Raw genomic sequence first — 23,296 nt, 5'->3', positions numbered from 1 at the left:
CCAATTAAGTGTTACTCTTCGAGATGCCACAAGACTCCTTCTTGTTTTCTGTCGACTGTCTTTCTGGACCTCCTTAAAAAAAATATTATTGTAGTACAGAACAGATCTGTTTGACAAACTCTCCTTGCTGTGCTCTTCCATTGCTCATACAGTACTTTCAAAAAACTGTGCTTCTGCTAGAGAAAACAGAGGGGAAGGGAGAGAGAATGAATGGCAGAGGAATCATTTAAATACTATACTTAAGTTAGTTCAAGGGAGGAAGTGCATATGAGCTTGCTGATGAGGGATTAAGCAGATCTATTGTATCCATTTCTGGTGTTGCCATGATTAGGCTCTATTTGCATATTTCTACGCAATTTACATTCAAGGAGCAGAGCAAGCCGCATCACAAATGCTACTTCTGCAGGTCCACCGCATCTGCTCTTGGCTTTCACTTACGGTAACATGGGCCACTTTTAAGAAATGATGGGTGAGGAGAGAAGCCAGAAACACAGGTATTTGATAGCAGCTTCTGGGGTGATGGTGTGGAGAAGTTGGGGAGGTGTGTGTGTGCGCGCGAATGAAACAAGAGAAACATGAATGGGAAGGCTTTCCAAAGACATCACAAGGGCCTAGGGAGGCACAAGCTTTCAATTCCGCGTGTTCTTTTAACAGGGCCTCTGATTTGGAGAGGCCTCCAAAGCCTCGTAAGCCTCATTGAACTTGAAAAGCTACAAGCTTCCTTTCTTCCCCATTGGCTTTGTCTTCTCTTATCTCATTCATGTGAGACACTAGGCCTCTTTTACTCGTGACACCCCCTCGCCTCTGCCATCCCCCATGTCCAACAGTGGATCTGCATATGACAACACTGAAATGCCACTTTCCAACATTAATGCAGTAATGTTTGTGGAGAATATCACAACGAATACTGTTAAGTCCATTGAGGATGTCTCAGAACTTAATAGCATCAGGAATCATTAGACAAAGCATAAGCAATAGAAATGAACTGTACTCCCATCGTCTTTCAGTCTCCAGGCCATTTTTAGTACAGCTGTTTTAGGACTCTCTCTCTCTCTCTCTCTTTCTCTCTCTCTGCATCTGTGTCTGTTTGTGTGTGATATTGGATGGCCTACTGCAGCAGAGATGAGAAACTCATGTGGTGGTTCTTCTGACCAATCCAGTATATGTAATCTGGAGTTGGTTTAATATCAATCAAGCCAAGTTGCATTACAAACCTTTTCCCAGGAGCATAAACAGGTGAGAGCAAAGGTCATGCACGCAATGGATATTAGGCCACGTGTTAGGTTCTCACGCCTTCAAAGTGCATATTTCCTCAGCACCCGCAAAGCATGTTGGCAGGCTGCAGATGATGAAAACACCGCAGCTTGAAAATAATGCATTATAATGTTACCTGTAATGTTACTTCTGGGGGTAATGAAGTTCCTTTTGTTGTTTTTTTAAGGAAGAACTATGTTCTGGGAGAATGATTTTTCACATTTTAGGCTATTTTTCTTACTTGCGGAAATGGATTTTAAATCAAGAATGAAGAAGTACTGAGAAACATAATAAATAACACAACGAGGAGCAGGAAATGACCATTAATTTTTAATAGTAACATATTACTTTAAAAAGAAATAGTAAGAATAATGAGATGGTTGGACAGTGTCATCGAAGCGACCAACATGAATCTGACCAAACTTTGGGAGGCAGTGGAAGACAGGAGGGCCTGGCGTGCTCTGATCCATGGGGTCACAAAGCGTCGGACACGACTAAATAACTAAACAACAAAGTAAGAATAAAAGTCCCTTTTAAAAGTATCTTTCCAAGCTACAGCTTTGCTACCAGTCCTTTAGGATATCACATGATTAATTTGCTTCAAACACCCAGACCAAATTATTAGAAGACTTAATGGAAGTCCCGCAGGCCTCTGTAGTCTGGAGTAAGATGACTGTTGCTTCTGTTTTTTGTTCCATAGATGCTTGACTTTAGAAACAGGACAAGTGTTCTGTGTCTTCCTCTGGCAAGACTCTTCAGTATAGCTGGATATCCCATATGACCTTCTTGTTTTACAGCTGACTCTGCATTATAATTAATTAAAGCATGAATAGTTTATTTTACATTAAATGAGTAATTCAGTCATAATTCTGAAGGATTGAAATAAAAGGGGAACTTTTAAAAAGCATATACTACTTGCTTGTATTTCACTGTTTATGAGAATTGCTGCTTCCCAGGCTCTCCCAAAGAGTCTCCCAAACATTAAAAAGGCTTTACTTTTAATCCATATGTACACAGAAGCACATACTTTTCTTTTAAACCAGTTGAAACCATTTGCATCTATCATTTACTATTTGTACACATGTGTTACCATAGTTAAAATTATTATTGGTACAATGGAAAAGATGGTTGTCAGGAGATCAGCCCTGTCGCAAAATGATGCAGCTCCATGTCAGGATCTGATTCCATCCTTCCCACCCTGATCCTGATCCTTTTTTTCTGCCCCTCTCCTGGCCTCCTCTTGGAGCGTTCCTTGCAACGGTGGGGCAGGGGTGCATTGGGATGCAGTGAACAAAAGCACCAACAAAGGAATGAGAGAGGGAGAGAAAAGTAGGAGCCATAAGATGGCTGTTCATAGAAATTCCTCAAAAGAGGGGAGAAAATGAGGAAAAACAGGAACACTGAGGATAGGTGTGGATGTATGGCCCACTAGCCACATGTGCCAAAGTCCTCGCTGGGCATCATGCCATGGGCCATGCACTCAGTGTTAAATGTGAAGGAGAAGAGTATTGGCAGGAATGTTCCCAAGGAATGGAACAAAGTGGCATGATTTGTCTGCATAGTCAACACCACTACAACACTGTCCATTAAGTGTGTGCATTAGAGTAAGATACAGCTTTAAGACACCCATGGCACATGCATAAAAGTGGGATGCAATGAATACCTGAAGGTTTTTTCAGTATGGACAATTTTGACATTTTGCCTTCTTGGAGAATCGCTCCAGGACCACTATGGACACCAAGAGCAGCTGTGAGGAACATGCTGAGTGCTACGATTTCTGCCCTTCCTGCCAATTTCCCCTGAAAAATTAGGTTTGACAGCCCTGATGCTACTTCTGCTTATCTCTTTGTTGCTCTTCTCACTTTTATACTGGTCAGTTTCAAGTGCCTGTGTTAGTGCATGGGAGTGCACAGAACCATTTGCAATTGATCACAGCAAGAGACTGAAATTGACAAGAGCAGCAAAGGGATACAAAAATCCTACTTGAACTGGGAAACAGTGGTTAAGATTTATCTAGGTAATGATAGATAGATAGATAGATAGATAGATAGATAGATAGATAGATAGATAGATAGATAGATAGATAGATAGATAGATAGATAGATAGATAGATAGATAAATAAATAAATAAATAAATAAATAAATAAATAAATAAATAAATAAATAGAAAGAAAGAAAGAAAGAAAGAAAGAAAGAAAGAAAGAAAGAAAGAAAGAAAGAATCCTACAGAGAGTAGCATCAATTATTGTGCATTAGCTAAGGAATGATACACATGACTTCACAGGCAGAAAATCCTGCAGAAAGCAGTGTGATCAAGAAGCATTAAAAATCACAAACTTTGTATTGAATGCATACATAGGGATCCTGCAGCTGAAAAGCAGATCTGGTCAGTCAAATCTCCCTTGTGGAAAAGCTTGTTTGTATTCTTCAATTACATTACCATCAACATCTGGCTATCAGAGGCCAAGGTCCTGTTGTGTAGTCACACCAGTGAAATAGAAATGATGTGACTCAGAAAAGCAAACTACTGCTAATCATTGACTCCCTAACTGGATTCCTGGTAGTGCAGCAGCAAGCCATCTAACCAGCTTGCAATGAAGATGCTAAGTAGCATTAACTGACAGCTATGAGTCACATTATTTCCTTTCTGCAGGTATAACTACACAGCAGGATTTTGCAGAGTGTAGCCAGCAGAAATGTTTGAACACTAGATAAGCTGACTTATATCAAGACAGGCAATGGTCCCATCTGGCTCTGACATCTTTCCCAGACCCACCTGTAGATGCCGGGGATTGAACTGGAGACCTTATGCTTGCAAAGCACTTGCTTCACCTCAAAACTACCTCTTTCCCAGTCAAGTGCCCCTGTCATTCATTCACTGACCCTATGTGTCTGTTATGTGGAATCTAAAGAACCCATGCGATTCCTGCTCACCTGGCAGCTTTAAACAATTCAGATCAATCTCTAGGCAGCAACCTTGAAAGTCAACTTGGTTGCCAGATGGTTTTAACATGCAACAAATAAATAAACACAGAGATAGCCCAGCTTTGGTGGGATAAAATGTTGGTGAGAACAGGGAGGAGGACTCAATTTAAGGGGATGAATTACAAGGGGCTGCTACTGTGTTTCCCCGAAAATAAGACAGGGTCTTATATTAATTTTTGCATCAAAAAAACCATTAGGGCTTATTTTCAGGGGATGTTTTATTTTATAGTCATGTCATCTTCTTCTGGTTGCTGCACAATGGTGGAGGGTGGGGTTTCACTTAAATGGGGCTTATTTTGAGGGTACAGGTTATATTACGAGCATCCTGAAAAATCATACTAGGGCTTATTTTCAGGGTAGGTCTTATTTTCGGGAAAGCAGGGTATACCTGTGTGCTCCAGAAACCTATGTATTGCCGTATTATTTGTTCTAAGTGGACTAAGTTCCTTGAGCTTCTTCTTGCTTGTCTCACACATGTACTTGGGTTTTTTTTAAATCATACACTCTTTCACTCTCCTCTTCCATGTTTTGAGCACTGCAGGTACTCTTTGATAGTGTGACAATCTGAGTAGAGACTTGCTGTAAATCTGTTGCTGATAATAATAACTTGAAGATGAAATAGTCAATCGCAGAAAAAAAGTCCCAGCCGACTCGTCCTAATGGCTTTGTCATGTTAATGGAAATTCTGTTTCAGAGATGAACGAGAGATGTTTTAAAAATCCTTATACAACACTGAAATTGTGCTGCTCAGCACAAGATGGGGGTTGAGATGTGAGGCAGTCTTTCATCCACTAAATCTCTCTCTCTCTCTCTTTCTTCTTGATTTCCTAATGGAGTGAAATTCTCAGAAATACCATTATAGTAAAAAGTATGGATTTTACAGCCATAATGTGACAACTTGTGTGACTCAACTTTCCTCCCCCACAGATTGTCCCACCACTCCCAAGAAGAAATGGAATAATAACACTCCTTATTCATTTACCTTCAATCATGCTGCGCTGGAGAAGAGAGCAATAAGATCAAATACATATGCAGTAGAGGCACTTACCCTGATGGTTTGACTTAATAACATAACTACTTAATTAGGGGCCGTCCTCAATTCATTTTTTCCCCTTGCTTTTACTAGACACCAATCAATGGAGACCTACAGGCAGGTAATTTTATTTTCTGCCAGGCAGGCTAAGCGCCTCTCGTGTGCGATGCTGCAGTTCATGTCATGAAAAGTGGGATTGGTTATGCCAGTTTGCAGGGCTCTGTGTCATCCACATTGAGAAAGACCAAGAAAATTCTGGAAAGGGGTGAGTAATTAAGACTTCGACTTGGATCCCATCTTCCTTTCTGTGAACAGAAGAGATGCCAAATTAATCTTTCTGCGCCTTCTTCTTCATCTCACACACTCCCCAAAATCTGCTATGAAAGGTTGGAGGACTGTTGGGGAAGATATAGGGTATGTCGCAAGAGTGGAATGCACATGGACAGGGAATAACCTCTCTGCCCCCAGTCTCAGCAGCATGCTTGGGAGCCCTAGGACAAGGAGGAAGTCCTTGGTGTGCAGGTAGCATTGAGCTTGTGTCTTCCTGAAGTGGTAGAATCTTCTTCTTCAGGAAAGTTTGTCTACCTTTCTCAGATCCTGCAGGAAAAGAAACATTTTGCAGGAAAGTCATTGCACCATTCCTTCCCCCCAAAAGAAAAAGCTTGAACAATATTTTCATTCGTTGTTCTCCATCTGGTAAAGACTGGGTAAATCTGAATGTTTTAATAGGCATACATTTGAGGCTATTAAAAGTATTTTAAAGCCAGAATGTGGTGTAGTGGTATAGGTATATAGTCCTTATACATGAGAAAATATTGTATACCACTGCACACGTTTCAAAAACCATTTTAAGGTCTTTGTCCATTTGTGGGTTTAATAATAATGGTTCTGTTTGCTCTCCAATAATATGTAACATAGGTAAAGAAAGCTGCTCTCTAGGTTCACTCACACCAATCACTCCAGCAGGGACGATGACCTTAACAATTTTCAGAATGAAGCTAGACATTTTCCTACCAATCTCAGTAAAGAGGTTACTGTAATAGTACTAGAATAGTATTTCAAACACCACAGAACCTGTTCTCACATTTTAGCAGATTCATAATTCAGGTGTCTTTTAATTTCCTCCCAGTTTCTCTCTAGTCAATTTTTTTTCAAACAAAAATGGACATCTATGGATACAAAATAAAATCAAATTGCCATGTTAGATACACATTAAACTCGGGTCTTGCTCTAGTCCTCCAGAATGGAATTGCATTCATGTATTAAAAACTCAGATTATCACATTTATTTTTGGATCTGACACGTTTACATCCAAGCCCTTCTTTTGCCCTTATCTTCCTTCTACTTGTGCTGGTGAGGTGGGCAGGATTCCAGAGGGGAACAGTAAGAGTGAGTGAAGCATGTACTGGTTTCTGAAGTATTAACGTGATTAATCAAACCAACACTAACATTTGGATTCACTGTTGCAATAGACCAGGCTGCCAAGGAGAAATAACCAGTCTGAGAATTTGCTATGTTGCTATGTTAATATCAGAAGTTGCAGTGAAAAACCAGATACTAGCTTCATTTTAGGTCTTGTGGAGGAAAACAGGGAAACATATTCTTGGGTTTGTTTATTTTTTAATCTCCTCATCCATCTGCCTGTCAACTCATTCCAGGAATGTCATTCATGATCATGCAAATATGTTGAGGTACAGGTTCTAAGTCAGTGGTTCCTAATCTTGGCTAATCCAGGTGTTCTTGGACTGCAGTTCCCAGAAGCCTTCATGACCAACTGTGCTGGCCAGGGTTTAGGGGAGTTGCAGTCCAAGAACACCTGGACTACTCATGGTTGGGAACCACTGGTCTAGACCACCGGTTCTTAACCTTGGGTTACTCAGGAGTTTTGGACTGCAACTCCCAGAAGCCTTCACCACTAGCTGTCCTGACTGGGGTTTCTGGGAGTTGCAGTTCAAAAGCATCCGAGTAACAGAGGTTAAGAACCACTGGTCTAGACTGATTAAAGAGTAACAAATTCAGGCTCCAACTACAGTTCTGTACAGGTCCCTAATTCAGTTTAGAAGCCAATTTGGAGCCAGTTCAGATTGGATCTGGAGTGATATGTGTGCCATCTGATCTGATTTAGACTACAGATTCAAAGCAATTTGTAAAATGCCAGCTTCATGCTGATTTGCAGTGATAACAGATATAACTTATATGAACTGCGTGAAAATTGAGGACACAATAGACCCTGAGGAGGGAAGCAAACCTGCCACACTTCAAACAGCTGTTTTCAGGGAGTTGCATACTAGATCTTACAAGCTTTACGTTTGTCCCCCGTTCTGACTTGATCTGTGCTCTAGAGATTAAGCACTCTGTACGTTCTCTTCATTTTACCCTGGGACTGAATCTGACCATTCTGCTTTGATTCCAGTCTTCAAATTGATTCCAGTCAGGCGAATTTGGTTGATTATTCAGACTTTGGTCAGTCACTGACTCACAGATCTAGTTCCAACTCATTATGTTTAATCTTGTTATTTAAAAAAATACAGCAATTGTGTTACTCGAATGCAAAACCTGATGTGGTAGCCTTGATGGAATATTTTCACCATTAGTGCAAGAGCGGTGTCCAATAACACTTCTGTCATGCAAGTTGTTGCACAAGATGCCTGGCAAGTGGTTGCATCATGTGTTTGTGTCATGGTCTGATCCATGGTCAAACGACTGCTGTGTTGGAAATTCACCCTGTTAGAGTTATGCTGGAGGTACATCAGTATATTTATGTAGGTCTGTAAAGTAATAATGATTGTGTTTGGATGTCACAATAAACCATGGATTTATTGTAATGGCAATAAGTCATGGTAGGCTTTGGACTGTCAGCTGTTTGAGCACTAAGAAGCACTGTGGCAGATATGAGGAGACTGAAGCATTCATTTATTTCCTTTTCAAATTAAGCACAATTTTGCTTTGTAGCCAAAATGCAAACTGTGCTCATTCCCAATGATGGCCTGTTGAAACAAGCCAGCTTCATCGCCTGCTCTAGCTACTGTTACCCAGGAGTCCAGAAGATTTCTGTCATAAAAATTTCTACACCCATCATAAATATAGTTACTGCATAAATAATTCTGTCAGTACAACATACTCAGAAGGATTACATCCTGGATCAGGATTCATTCCAGAGCATGGGAAAGCTACTTTTTCAGACTGTAAAAAATTTATCCAAATCAGCATGATGGATGGCAAATGTTTTCTTCCCTAAGCTGTGGTACTGAAGCTCCCTTAGTAAGGAAAGCCCATTTTTAAAGTCAGAAAAACAAAAGCAAAGCCAAAAAAAAAAATGTGCTGCTTATATACCGCCCCATTGTGCTTAAAGCAGTCTCCAGGTGGTTTACAATTTAATATGAAGGCTTTACATTGCCTGGGAGAAGGGGCAATGTAAAGTCAATTTGTGGCAAATGTCAATTTACTGACCTCAGAAGGATGGAAGGCTGAGTCAATCTTGAGCTGACTACCTAAGCCTGTTGGGATTGGACTCAGGCTTGACTTCAGAACTGCAGTTCAACCACTGCATTATGAGGCTCTTTGATTTTCTACCTACTGTGGCAAGCAACTAAAAATGGGAAGTTTATTCCATTTACATTCTCACCTTCCTCACTGAGACTCAGAAGTTCATAATAATTAATGATGTGCCGTCAAGTTGATTCTGACATATGGCAGCTCTCCCAGGGATTTTTAGGCATAATGTACTCAAAGCGGTGTATCTTCCTTCATCTAGATGGTGGTAGAGAGCATCAGTCATCCAGGCGCTGGTTGATCATAGTTGGCCTCTGTCCCATGAATCCCAGTGGCAATCTGAAGTCCCAGAGTGCTTCAATCCACTGAGGTATTTGAGAAGTTTATACTTGTATTTAACTTCCAGACCTCCCTTTCTAACTGCAAAATACTAGTTGCAGCTATAAGAGTAAAATGTTGTGAATCTCCAGAACGCCCCCCCTGAAACTTCCATGATTTTTAAGATGCCAATATTTTGATCCATACTTGGTAGAAAACCCTCAGCTTCTTGTAGTTTTCCCTCTCCCTGTTTTCTTTTGCTTTTATTTTATTCATATTGGCTAGTTCTCACAGCTGTAAAATCTCCTCTTCCTCACCATAATTGCATTAGACAAGTGAAGGCAGCCAGGTTGCCTATCAAACTGGTATATAATGAATTTACTTGTCATTGAGAGGTCATTATGTCACAAAAGGTTTTCTCATTATAAAGAGCTTTTTGTGGCTTACAAAACGCCTCTGAAGCCTCTGTTTTCTCACCTCTAGAAATCGTATATTTATAGTATTGTGCCTTTTTCGGTTCCATTTTTTTGGGGTTGGGGGTAGCATTGTTTCTAGCGTTCCCTGCTCTGTAGCTCACCCCCCCCCCCACCTTAGTGCATAATGATACTTTTGGGAAAGCAGTAACTCTAAGAATAACAGTACATTATAACTAATGGAATAACTTCCACATTAGTTTCTTGTTAGGCAGGGAGACATTCTGGCATGCTCTCAAAGTATACCAAGTCAGATGAGCCCTTAGTTTTTTCTGCTATAACTGGAGGAGAATACTATTTCCATTAGGTGTGCAGAAATAATCATAGCTGGGGTGTCAGGAGATCTCAGAGCACTGCCTCTTGTGGCCAATCTCTAGGGCCTCACCCCCTGTGCCATTAGCACTCTACCCAGGAACTCAGACACGTGACAGCTTCTGAATTAAGGCTGTAGATCCATCCTGAAAAGAGTCTTCCACTCTTCAAATTGATCTTACCATCACATGTTGTTGTTTAGTCATCAAGTCATGTCCGACTTTTCATGACCCCATGGACCAGAGTACATCAGGCCCCCTGTCCTCCACTGCCTCCCTGAGTTTGGTCAAATTCATGTTGGCACCTTCGATGACACCGTCCAACCATCTCGTCCTCTGTTGTCCCCTTCTCCTCTTGCCTTCACACTTTCCCAACATCAGGGTTTTTTCCAGGGAGTCTTCTCATGAGATGGCCAAAGTATTGGACATTCGGCTTCAAGATCTGTCCTTCCAGTGAACACTCAGGGTTGATTTCCTTCAAAATGGATAGGTTTGTTCTCCTTGCAGTCCAGGGGACTCTCAAGAGTCTCCTCCAGCACCACAATCCAAAAGCATCAATTCTTTGGCAGTCAGCCTTCTTTATAGTCCAGCTCTCACTTCCATACATCACTACTGAAAAAATCATAGTTTTGACTACGTGGACCTTTGTCAGCAAGGTGATGTCTCTGCTTTTTAAGATGCTATCTAGGTTTGTCATCACTTTCCTCCCAAGAAGCAGATGTCTTTTAATTTCATGGGTGCTATCACCATCCGCAGTGATTAGGGAGCCCAAGAAGGTAAAAACTGTCACTGCCTCCATATCTTCCCTTTCTATTTGCCAGGAAGTGATGGGATCAGTGGCTGATCTTAGTTTTTTTTATGATTGAGATTCAGATCATTTTTGCACTCTCCTCTTTCACCCTCATTACAAGGTTCTTTAATTCCTCATCACTTTCTGCCATCAGAGAGGTATCATCTGCTTATTTGACTGAGGTTGTTGATATTGCTTCTGGCAATCTTAATTCCGGCCTGAGATTCCTCCAATCTGGCCTTTCGCCTGATGTATTCTCCGTATAAGTTAAATATGCAGGGAGACAATATACAGCCTTGTCATACTACTTTCTCAATTTTCAACCAATCAGTTGTTCCATATCCAGTTCTAACTATTGCTTCCTGCCCCACATATAGGTTTCTCAGTAGATAGATAAGGTGGTCAGGCACTCCCATTTCTTTAAGGACTTGCCATAGTTTGCTGTGGTCCACACAGTCAAAGACTTTTGCATAGTCAATGAAGCAGAAGTAGATGTTTTTCTGGAACTCTCTGGCTTTCTCCATAATCCAGCGCATGTTAGCAATTTGGTCTCTGGTTCCTCTGCCCCTTCGGAATCCAGCTTGTACTTCTGGGAGTTCTTGGTCCACATACTGCTGAAGCCTACGTTGGAGGATTTTGAGCATAACCTTGCTAGCGTGTGAAATGAGTGCAATTGTACAGTAGTTGGAGCATTCTTTGGCACTGTCCTTCTTTGGGATTGGGATGTAGATTGATCTTTTCCAGTCCTCTGGCCACTGTTGAGTTTTCCAAATTTGCTGGCATATTGAATGTAGCACCTTAACAGCATCATCTTTTAAGATTTTAAATAGTTCAACTGGAATGCCATCACCTCCACTGGCCTTGTTGTTAGCCAGGCTTTCTAAGGTCCATTTGACTTCACTCTCTAGGATGTCTGGCTCAACGTCAGCAACTACATTGTCTGGGTTGTCCAGGATATCTAAATCTTTCTGATACAATCCCTCTGTATATTCTTGCCACCTCTTCTTGATGTCTTCTGCTTCTGTTAGGTCCCTCCCATTTTTGTCCTCTATCATATCCATCTTTGCACAAAATGTTCCTCTAATATCTCCAATTTTCCTGCACAGATTTCTGGTTTTTCCTTTTCTGTTATTTTCCTCTATTTCTTTGCATTGTTCATTTAAGAAGGCCCTCTTGTCTCTCCTTGCTATTCTTTGGAAGTCTGCATTCAACTTTCTGTAACTTTCCCTATCTCCCTTGCATTTTGTTTCCCTTCTCCTCTCTGCTATTTCTAAGGCCTCGTTGGACAGCCACTTTGCTTTCTTGCATTTCCTTTTCTTTGGGATGGTTTTTGTTGCTGCGTCCTGTACAGTGTTATGAGCCTCTATCCAAAGTTCTTCAGGCGCTCTGTCCACCAAATCGAGTTCCTTAAATATGTTCTTCACTTCCACTATGTATTCATAAGGGATTTGGTTTAGATTATACCTGAGTAGCCCAGTGATTTTTCCTACTCTCTTCAGTTTAAGCTTGAATTTTGCTATGAGAAGCTGATGATCAGAGCCGCAATCAGCTCCAGGTCTTGTTTTTGCTGACTGTCTTGAGCTTCTCCATCTTTGGCTGCAGAGAATATAATCAATCTGATTTCGATATTGCCCATCTGGTGGTTTCCATGTATAGAGTCAGCTCTTGTGTTGTTGGAAAAGAGTGTTTGTGATGACCACCTTGTTCTATTGACAAAACTCTATTAGCCTTTGCCCTGCTTCGTTCTGAACTCCAAGGCCAAACTTCCCTGTTGTTCCTTTCATCTCTTGACTCCCTACTTTGGCATTCCAGTCCCCTAGAATGAGAAGAACATCTTTCTTCGGTGTCAGTTCTAGAAGGTGTTGTAAATTATCATAAAATTGTTCAGTTTCAGTCTCCTCAGCAATGGTGGTTGGTGCATAAACTTGGATTATTGTGATGCTGAAAGGTCTGCCTTGGATTTGTATTGACATCATTCTATCATTTTTGAGATTGTATCCCATTACAGCTTTTCCCACTCTTTTGTTGACTATGAGGGCTACTCCATTCTTTCTACGGGATTCTTGCCCACAATAGTAGATATGATAATCATCTGAGCTGAATTCGCCCATTCCTGTCCATTTTAGTTCACTGATGCCCAGGATGTCCATGTTTATTCTTGCCATCTCCTGTTTGACCACATCCAGTTTACCAAGGTTCATAGATCTTACATTCCAGGTTCCTATGCAGTATTTTTCTTTGCAGCATTGGACTTTCCTTTACCTTCCAGGCACGTCTGCAGCTGAGCGTCCTTTCCGCTTTGGCCCAACCACTTCATTAGCTCTGGAGCTACTTGTACTTGTCCTCCGCTCTTCCTCAGTAGCATGTTGGACGCCTTTCGACCTGAGGGTCCCATCTTCCAGCATCATATCTTTTAGCCTTTTGTTTCTGATCATGGGGCGTTCTTGGCAAAGATACTGGAGTGCCATTGCCAATTCCTGCTCCAGGTGGATTGCATTTAGTCGGAACTCTCCACTATGTCCTGTTCATCTTGGGTGTTCCTGCACGGCATAGCCCATAGCTTCTCTGAGTTACTCAAGCCCCTTTGCCACAACAAGGCAGCAATCCATGAAGGGGCGAGAATGCATATAAAAGGTATTCTCAGAGCCAAATGAAATTTTGGGTTGGTTATATTGCCATAGTCGTCTTATGGAAGCTGCTCCAAGCCCTTTGTATTCTAATTTACATGGCATGGCTACTTTCCCACCACTGGTGTAACAGAGCCAGGGCTTGCAAGATCAAAGCCCATATACTTTTTGAGTCACAAGAACTACAATTATTATCTGTCTCTCTCACACACCCAGGCTTCCCTCTTCCCTCCCAAGTCTAGCTGCAATCCTCATAGAAGCTGGAGATAGAAATGGATTTTCCCAAAAGCAATATATTATGGCAAGCTACCCCTGTTGCAGCTCGAAGCATGTGACAATGATTTTGTTTTCAACAGCCATTAACCTTCAAAAGACCTGCCGGGTTGCTCCAGCTGCCTGCAGTTTTGGATTCTGGAGTGCGGGCTGCGTTGGAGAGCATCCTGTTGTCTACTTGTCTACTTGTACTAGCCGCCTAGAGTGGCCTTTTAGGCCAGATGGGCGGGGTATAAATCAAATAAATAAATAAATAAATAAATAAATAAATAAATAAATAAATAAATAAATAAATAAATTCCAAATTTACTACTACACCATTGGTTCCCACTTCATTCAACTAATTTCCAAGATACTCATATTTGTCACCATGTCTTACACTTTCATTTTGGACCTTTAACTGCATTTCGTGGGCTACTTTTTCTTGCTTTTTACGGAGAACTATGTATATGGCTTTCTTGACATTTATTTTTAGATCTTGTTTGGTACTTACTTCATTGATTTTACTGAGCAAACTTTGCAGACTGTTTAGACTGCCAGCTGTTGACACTGCATTGTCTGCAAATCAGACATTGTTGATAACTTCTCCCTTGACGATGGATCTGTCATTAGAATCAACAAGTGCATTTCTAAAGATATTCTCAGAGTACAAATTGAAAAGCGGTGGCAAGTGCATGCACCTTATTGTATTACTCTTCATATTTCAATGTCCTTTCTTCAACTCTCACTGCAGTTTCTTGTTTCTGGAATAAGTTTATTTTATTTATTTATTTAAAATATTTATATCCCACCTTTCTCTTTAAGACAAGATACAAGGTGGCTTAGAGCATTAAAATACAGTATTCAAAGCTCAAAATGGTAACTATGCAACACACTCAAAGCAGTAAGGCACAAGCATCCATTTAAAACCCCCACTCAGACAGCCAATTATTAAGGGAAAGCTTGCCTGCAGAGGAAGGTCTTCGCTTGCTGTGGAAGGACAGCAGATGAGGCCAGTCTGGCCTCCTGTGGGAGGGAGTTCCAAAGTCAAGAGGAGCCACAGATATATATATATATTTCCCTCCCCATTTCTTGGGAATTTTCCCTATTTGTTGGTTTGTTTGTTCACTTGTTTATTTTTTGCCCTTTAAATTCTTAGATTATTTTTAATGCCTATTTTTCCATGTGATTGATTTTTTAAAAATCGTTATTTGGTTAAATTACTATGTATTTATCCCATTAGAGTTGCATATTATGGTGTTTTGTTTTGTTTGTCTTAATTATTTTCTTTCTCATGTATCATTGCCTGCTTTTGGAGTAAACTGGTTCTCCGTTGCCTTGCATCTGTTTTTTGTTGTTGTTGTTGTTGTTGTTGTTGTTTTTGAAGCAGCTTTGTGCTGTTGAAGCACCAGGAAACATAGATAGGAAATCTGAAATGAAATAATCCAAAATAAGCTTTCCTTTTCATGTAAAAGGAAATGAGTGCCACATGAAAAATACAAAAATGAAAATGGCACTCCCCATAAAAGAAAATGAAATGAGCAAAATATGAATTTTGAATTCATATTTTGAATTAATTTCTTTTAGAAATGAAAGAAAAATGTCACTATTCACATCTTTTACAAATCCATATTTATGGCTTGGCATCTTATTCAAACCACACCCTTGTTCTAAATCCTTCTCTGAATTCAGATTGTATATCTCCTGCCTCTTCTTCATTCTTCTAAATTCCACCACGTATTACCTTAAAGTAAACCTTAATCAATTATTAAGCTTATTGTTCTGCAATCACTGCAAGCTTTGACATTTTCCTTTTTGGGTGATGTAATAAAGGTTGATCTCACCCTCATTTCAGGAATGATTCCTGTTCTCTAAATGTAATTGAAAAGATTCACTACAATGTCTAAGTTGTCATTAGCTTTAAAACTTCTGCAAAAAAGATCAGTGCGTCAAGGAGCTTTGCTACTTTTTATTAGCCATAGTGCATTTTGGATATGGATTTTATGGTCCACTATTGACATTTAGTATAATAAATTCTCTTGGTCTGTTACCTTCAAGCAGGTCTTTAATCTACCCAGTCCCCATTGTGATTTTACTCTTTATATGACATATCAGAGAATTGTTACTGTCCAACAAATGGGGGACACAGTCATTTTCTGAATATGATTATCACCTCTTTAATGTTTTTATGCAAATTAAATGAGTCATGGATTTCCTTTAGGTTTTCTATTTCTATACATTGTTTGGGGGGGGGGTTCACCATTTTCCCTTGACTTCCCTAATTTTGCTTTGGATATCCTGTGTAATTCTCTATATTTGATGTCTTTATTTTTCCATTTCTTTTTCCATTAGCTTTAATACGGATATCTTCCCCCTTTGTGTTGCATTTGCATTTCTATTTTTGAGGCTGCTGTTGCCTCCCCAATAACTGTCATTTTACAAAAATTGCATTTATATATGAGCTATTTCTGTATGTCATCTTATTGAAGTTATCATGAATCATTTCCTCACCAACACTGCATACATTTGGATCATTTTGTTATTTAATTTCTATGTTTTTCTCTGTTGGCCTTTTCTGCATTTTGTTTAAATTGTTTAGGCATTTTTGTATTATATCTAATTACACCGGTTGGTTGGTTGGTTGGTTGGTTGGTTGGTTGGTTGGTTGGTTGGTTGGTTGGTTGGTTGGTTGGTTGGTTGGTTGGTTGGTTGGTTGGTTGGTTGGTTGGTTGGTTGGTTGGTTGGTTGGTTGGTTGGTTGGTTGGTTGGTTGGTTGGTTGGTTGGTTGGTTGGTTGGTTGGTTGGTTGGTTGGTTGGGTTGGGTTGGGTTGGTTGGGTTGGTTGGGTTGGTTGGGTTGGTTGGTTGGTTTTGGACATGTCTTCTGAAGATTTCCATGTATACAGTCTATTTCATGGTAGTCATGAAACTGTGTTGTTCACTCCCTACATTCATTTTGTGTTCCTGGTTCTTTTTTCCCAACAAAATTTCCACATCTCCTTTCTTTGTCTTAGCACTAAAGTCACACACTATGAAATTCAGGTTTGCTCTTTTGTATAACTGTTTTGATTTCTCATAGAATTTATGCACAGGGTAGCAGATAACTAACTGAACCCCTGAAAAAGTCAATGGGTTGAGCACAGGAACTTGATGAGGAATATAAGAACAGTAGAAGAGCCCTGCTGGATCAAGCCAAGGGCCCATGTAGTCTTGCTTCCTGTATCTCACAGTGGCCCCACCAGATGGAGCCACTGTGGAGCACTGAAGAATTAAATAGCTTTCATACCCTACCTGACATTGGGTAGCAGCAGTGTCATTTCCAACTAGAAGTCAAAAGCAAAGGATGCCTGTAGGACTTCAGTATCCAAAACTATAGCAGCAATCACATTTGGCTGTAAAACTGAAATGTGGAAGGCAAGAGGAAGCCACCACATTATCTCTTCCAAGGACACTTTTCAGGTTTAGCTAGAAAGGCCAAAAGGTCCAGGACTGAGATGGTGAGAGGATGCCAAGAATTTCTGGGGTGAAGTGAGATTAGAAACTAGGAATATGCATCACCCCATATGAGGCAGGAAAAATCCACAATATAGTAAAGATGATGAAAAAGACAAAATGCAAATCCTTGGAGTAACTGAGGTTTGTTGGCTAGGATCTGGCAAAATATAAATAGATACTGGCACACACTCTATCCTTTGGGCACTAGACATGCACAACCGTATTATGGGCCTGCAAAATCATAGTGCCCAAAGGCATCCTCTGCCAGAATCCTGTTGGTTATGCAGCATTAGAATTGTGCAAATATGCCTACCTGTGCTGCTGCACCCCTCATCTTCCTCTGGTCAAGGAAGCAACTACACACTTGTTCACATGCTGACTGACAAGTAGTGGGGGGAAATGCTGTGTGATTGCCCTTGTTTTTTTTTTTCCAAAAATAGATTTTGGCCATTCTTACAAACAAGGTGGTAAATTTTATCCAGTGGAAGGAAAATCCCAAAGATAAGTGCATACCTCAAGTGACAAGTGCATACTGATAAAGATGAAGAAGCATGGGGAAAAAATCTATGAAGAATAATCTGAAAACATAGCAAAAAGCAGCACCTGAACATCTATGTCAAATAAGCAGTTTTATTCAGATAAGAATTGAAAAGCGTGAGAAGTCAGACATGTTATTTTGCCAGTGGCATACTGTTGTTTTTGCTGTGTAACAATATAAGAGTCCACGCATGTTTTCCCTAGACTCACTGCATGTCCTGAAGAAGTGTCAGTAGTACCTTATTTCTGGCAGCAGTGCTGCCGTCAAATCTCTCTTGTCCAAAGCCTACCAATATCATAAAGATCTTTTTAGCTTATGTATTTCAGAGGCTGGCCACTGAGCAGATAATTTTTTTCATCAGCTATGGTAGATCTGATCCATTCACTACTTTACAGTTTTGTAATTTTCCCAAACTTCCAGTTGAAAGTCTTCTTCTAGCGGATCAGAAGGCAACAACGAGTAATTTATTACAGTATGTTGGAGCATTCCTTATTCTGTAAAATCCATTAGGAACTGATTCAGTGAACCAGACTTGGAAGTTAGAGCTCGTATATAAAGCCCTTCCTCCTCATGCCAAACCCTAGTCATTCAACCAAGCTGGGTGGGAAGAAAACAAACACAGACATTGCTTGACAGCTGTTGAAATTGTCATTACTGCAAGATGGCTAAGGGGCCTGCATTATTTGGCTTTGTATTTTTCTGTCCCTTCTCATTTATCTTTATGACTAATGGGAAGATATGGGTGGGGGGAGCAAGAAGTTAAATTCTTTAGGCAAAGAACTTGCAATAAATCTACTTTGATCTTTGGGAAATGCAGCCAATTGGAAGGAAGCAGAAGAATGGCTTTATTAGGGCTCGCAGATAGGTGCACATCCGGTGTGTTTAGAAAAGTGGTGGGATGAAATCAAGCCAAGAACTTGCACCAGGAACTATTGGGTGCGAATGACACATGGCTGGCAGGAAGAAGGCATCTTTTGTTTGTTTGTTCTAATATGGAGATAACAAAGTCAATCCATCAGTGCAAACAGCCCTGGGGGCAATGTTGCTTTTCCAAAAAGGAGAAGAAAGAAATCTGGGTTAATGAGAGCAATTTCTACAAAAGACTTGCAGTTTGCAAGCTACTTAGATCTTGTCTGTGGGTAGTGTTTAAATATTGACTGCTAATTAAATCCCATTAGTGTCTCAAGAGTAGACCTTTTAACTGTGTGGCTGAGAAACTTAAAGGAGACTTGAAGATATATATATAAGGATGTTTAATGCTGCAAGGATTGGATGAATGTGTGATCTTCCAGGTTGCCTTGAAGACTCCTTTAAGTTTCTCAGCCATACACACACACACACACACACACACATACCCTAAGTTTTTAAATTTTATATATACAATATTCTACTAATATTCTCCTCCCCTCCAAATCAAAAGCAAATCTTAATATATATAAAGTAAAAAGGTTATATAGTAAAAACTTTATATATTATAAATTATATTAATTAATTATTTATATTATATATAATTTCTGTCTGTTACCAGACAAGCAATAAACAGACAGACAGACAGACAGACAGACAGACAGACAGACGATAGATAGATAGATAGATAGATAGATAGATAGATAGATAGATAGATAGATAGATAGATAGATAGATAGATAGATAGATAGATAGATAGATAGATAGATAGATAGATAGATAGATAGATAGATAGATAGATAGATAGATAGATAGATAGATAGATAGTATACAGGTGATGCAGGATGACAGGCTCTGTTTGCACAAAGACTTAACCTTATTAAAGACTTAACCTTGATGTTTTGCTGGTGCTTGTGGATTTCAATGGCTTCCCTGCGAAGTCTGACGAAATGATTGCTGGTGCTGTCCAGTATTTCAGTATTTTGGAATAGAATTTCATGTCTAGCTTTTTTCAGGGCATGTTCAGCTACTGCTACAACAAAAAAGAGGAAAGTGTGAATCTCAACAAAACTTGGCTCCCAGCTGTCAAAAATATAGCGTGCAAAAGGTCAACGAACTCTACCCAGCCACAAGGACAGGGGATCACTACACACAAAGGACCGGCTAATGACACCCATCAACAACAGGAACAGATAATCTCTTCTCCTTAGCACAACAATACACCCACAGCAATACACACTAATCACCCATCTACAGAAAAAGACAAAAACTTATCCCACAGCCATAAATACTGCACTCCCAAAGCCAACTACACCAGAGCACAGAGTGCTGTCCTCTGAAGATGCCGGCCACAGAGACTGGCGAAACGTTAGGAAGAACAACCTTCAGAACACGGCCAAAGAGTCCAAAAAACAACCATTAGATCCCAGCCATGAAAGCCTTCGCGAATATGCTTAACCTTCTCCTCACCCAGTCTGCTTCCAAGGCCCTTTAAAGCGTCCAAGACTGTATATATAGTCTTAGATACATGGCATGTTAGAGCAAATGTTTATGTTTATGGGTTTGTTTATGGTTTATGCCTATTATCCACTACATACAGGGTTGGATCTAGAATCATGTGTGCCTATATATTTCCATTTAAAACAGTAGGACCTTTTTTAGTCACGGTCATCCTTTAATCCCATTATTTTCAATACATTTGCACTAAACATTGCTAAGTATTACTAAATCACTAATCCACAGAACTGCAAACAGATATTATATATCAGGTGTGTCTGTTGGCAAAGCATTCATGGACAATGTCTTCCCAGTGTAGAATGACCAAACTGTTTGGACGATCGGCATACGTCTCTTCACCAGAAAAATACAATATTTGTATTATAAAAGTTAGGTCATTTAGATGGGTCTTAAACAAATATATGATCTAACAGGCTTTTGTTTTTGTACAAAAGGGTTTAAATACCCTGTAAATCATACTGAAAGAACAGACAGGGGTCTGTTTATGTAAGTGCAAAGATACCTCATTACAGGATGAGCATGCAGTAGATTTGTTAAAAGAACACAAGTTTTTAGTCTTGTCACCAAAGTCACTCTAGTGTTATTATTTCTATATTGCTGGCATTACAAAATTCTACTAATATTCTCTTCCCCTCCAACTCAAAAATAAATCTTAATATTAATTAAGTCATTTGTTATAGCGAACTCGGCCCACTGCAAAGTATGGCATAGAAGGCTATAAATCTCCTGTGATACATGTACATTTATGTGTACTCATAGCAGGGCACAGTAGCTAGAAAACAAGCCTGTAATTAAAATAAACACAACCCAAATCACTAAACATGTGTCTCAAAATGGATGTGCTCTATTTCCTGTAAGCCAGCAGCTTACTCTGTTTTTCTTAACATACAAACAGCCTGGGAACCTCCATAGTGGCAGTTCTCACTGGTATGAAACAATGAAGGAGTATGGATTATTCACTCGAGTCCTTCCATACCGCTAGTTCTGCAGAAAGCAGATCTTTATTACAGCAGGACTGGGAAATACACTGCAGACAATTCACTAGATCTTTCTGATTTCAAACTGAGGCACAGAGGACCACGTTAGAGGGACAAATCCAAGTTCCACACTACCTTTCTTTGCATCTAAAATGAAAAGAATCTCAATCTGTGGCTTTGCTGTACAGTAAAAAGAGAATGAGATGCCAAAGAGCAAGGGGCTGAATGTAAGATGCACACATTCAGAGGAAAGTTCCACTGTGTTCAATAGGTCTTACTCCTTTGTAGATGTGTCTAGGATTGTAGACTTTGTGCGTGGTTGCAACCAATCAGAACTCCAAGGAACAAACATTAGTTATACATCAGAAATAAAGCATGACCCAATTTTGTTGAAATTTAGAACCTGTCTATTTGCCTTAGGTAGAACATGGTGGCACTGGAGTTTAAGCCGCAGAAGCCTCTGTGCTGCAAGGTCAGAAGACCAGCGGTCATAAGATCGAATCCACACAACAGAGTGAGTTCCCATCGCTTGTCCCAGCTTCTGCCAACCTATCAGTTCGAAAGCATGCAAATGTGAGTAGTTAAATAGGGACCACCACAGTGGGAAGGTAATGGCATTCCACGTCTAGTCGCGCTGGCCATGTGACCACGGAAACTGTCTTCAGACAAACGCTAGCTCTACGGTTTGGAGACAGGGATGAGCACTGCGTCTGTCAGACACGACTGGACTAAATGTCAAGGGGAACCTTTACCTTTAACTTTATTTGCCTTAGAGTCTGATGATTCATGATGTCTGTCATTCTCATTATAATTTTTAGTTCATGGTCTACTGATGATGCTATGCTTCTGCTTCGTTTTAGCTACAGTACATACATATATCACAGCCTCTGTTTCTGGATTTGTTGTACCTAATATTTTTAAATTAATAGATGTTAGTCTGTCCTAAGCATCTATCCTTGAGATTATCTTCTGTGCTCATTCTTTCTATAAGTGAAGATTTAACCTTATGCCATTTGAATTGCATAGGAACAATATGGTACCACCCCTTGTTAATAATAATAATAATAATAATAATAATTTATTGTCATTGTAAGTATATACACATACAACGAAATTCACAGACACCCAGAGACCAGACACATGCACACACATAAAATTCCCCAAACACTCCCCACCCACTAAAAGTCCCCCACTAAAAATACAAACATCTACACCGCAGGCCAAGTTACACAGTCCAACTAATTATTCACTATTGGTGGTCTTTAAGCTCATTATTAATTGCAATTATAGCTCTGGGATAAAAACTATTGAGAAAACGTGTGGTCCGAGTCTTAATTGTTCTATATCTTCTGCCAGATGGTAACAGTTCAAAAAAGTTATAAGCAGGATGGGAAGAGTCTCTCAGGATGCTATGTGATTTCCTTAGACAGCGGGATGTGAAGATGTCATCCAGGGTTGGTAGCTGGAGCCCGATGATATTCTGGGCAATTTTAATGGTTCTCTGTAGAGCTTTTTTGTCCGCTACAGAGCTACTCCCAAACCATGCCAGAATGCCATAGGTTAGGACACTCTCAATGGTGCTACGATAGTATGACAGAAGCAAATGCTGAGATAAATTTAACTTGCCGAGCATTCTCAGGAAATACAGCCTCTTCTGTGCCTTCTTCATTAGCATGTTGGCATTTATAGTCCATGAGAGGTCCTCTGAGATGTAAGTACCCAGAAATTTAAAACTACCAACTCTCTCCACTTCCTCACCGTTTATGTACAGTGGTAAATGTACATATCTCTTCCTCCTAAAATCAATTATGAGTTCTTTAGTTTTTTTGATGTTAAGTGTGAGATGATTTTCTTTACACCAAAGTATCAACCTTTGTACTTCCTTTCTATAAGCAGACTCATTGTTCTTATTTATGAGCCCCACCACTGTCGTATCATCCGCAAATTTAATAATTGCATTGGTGTTATACAGTGGGGTGCAATCATGTGTGTACAGGGAATAGAGGAAGGGACTTAGCACGCAGCCCTGGGGAGCTCCTGTACTTAGTACCAGGGTAGAAGAATGGTGAGATCCCATCCTTACTGACTGTGGCCTATCTGTCAGAAAATCCTTTATCCACATGCAAATCTCCTGAGGTAATCCCAGGTTGATCATTTTAAAAAACAACCTATTTGGTAGAATGGTATTAAAAGCAGAGCTATAATCCACAAACAACAGCCTCGCATAAGTTCTCTGATGTTCTAAGTGGCTCAATACAGTATGGAGTACAATGGACACAGCATCATCAGTAGATCTATTTTTCCTGTATGCAAATTGACATGGGTCCAA

General features: G+C 40.0%; 1 long non-coding RNA gene across 1 annotated transcript; it reads right to left on the bottom strand.

Annotated features, from left to right (window-relative positions):
* Nucleotides 1–1,563: 1,563 nt before the first annotated feature.
* LOC144586898 (uncharacterized) lies at nucleotides 1,564–13,857 on the bottom strand. Its single transcript, XR_013541986.1, has 2 exons — nucleotides 4,628–13,857; nucleotides 1,564–2,057 (listed from the first exon to the last, which is right to left on the bottom strand). It is a non-coding gene; the product is annotated as an uncharacterized LOC144586898 (long non-coding RNA).
* Nucleotides 13,858–23,296: the final 9,439 nt, after the last annotated feature.

This window comes from Pogona vitticeps, chromosome 2 (genome assembly GCF_051106095.1).
Source record: "Pogona vitticeps strain Pit_001003342236 chromosome 2, PviZW2.1, whole genome shotgun sequence".
NCBI lineage: Eukaryota > Metazoa > Chordata > Lepidosauria > Squamata > Agamidae > Pogona > Pogona vitticeps.
The sequence above is the reverse complement of the archived record's forward strand: the minus strand, read 5'-3'. Positions and strand labels throughout refer to the sequence as shown.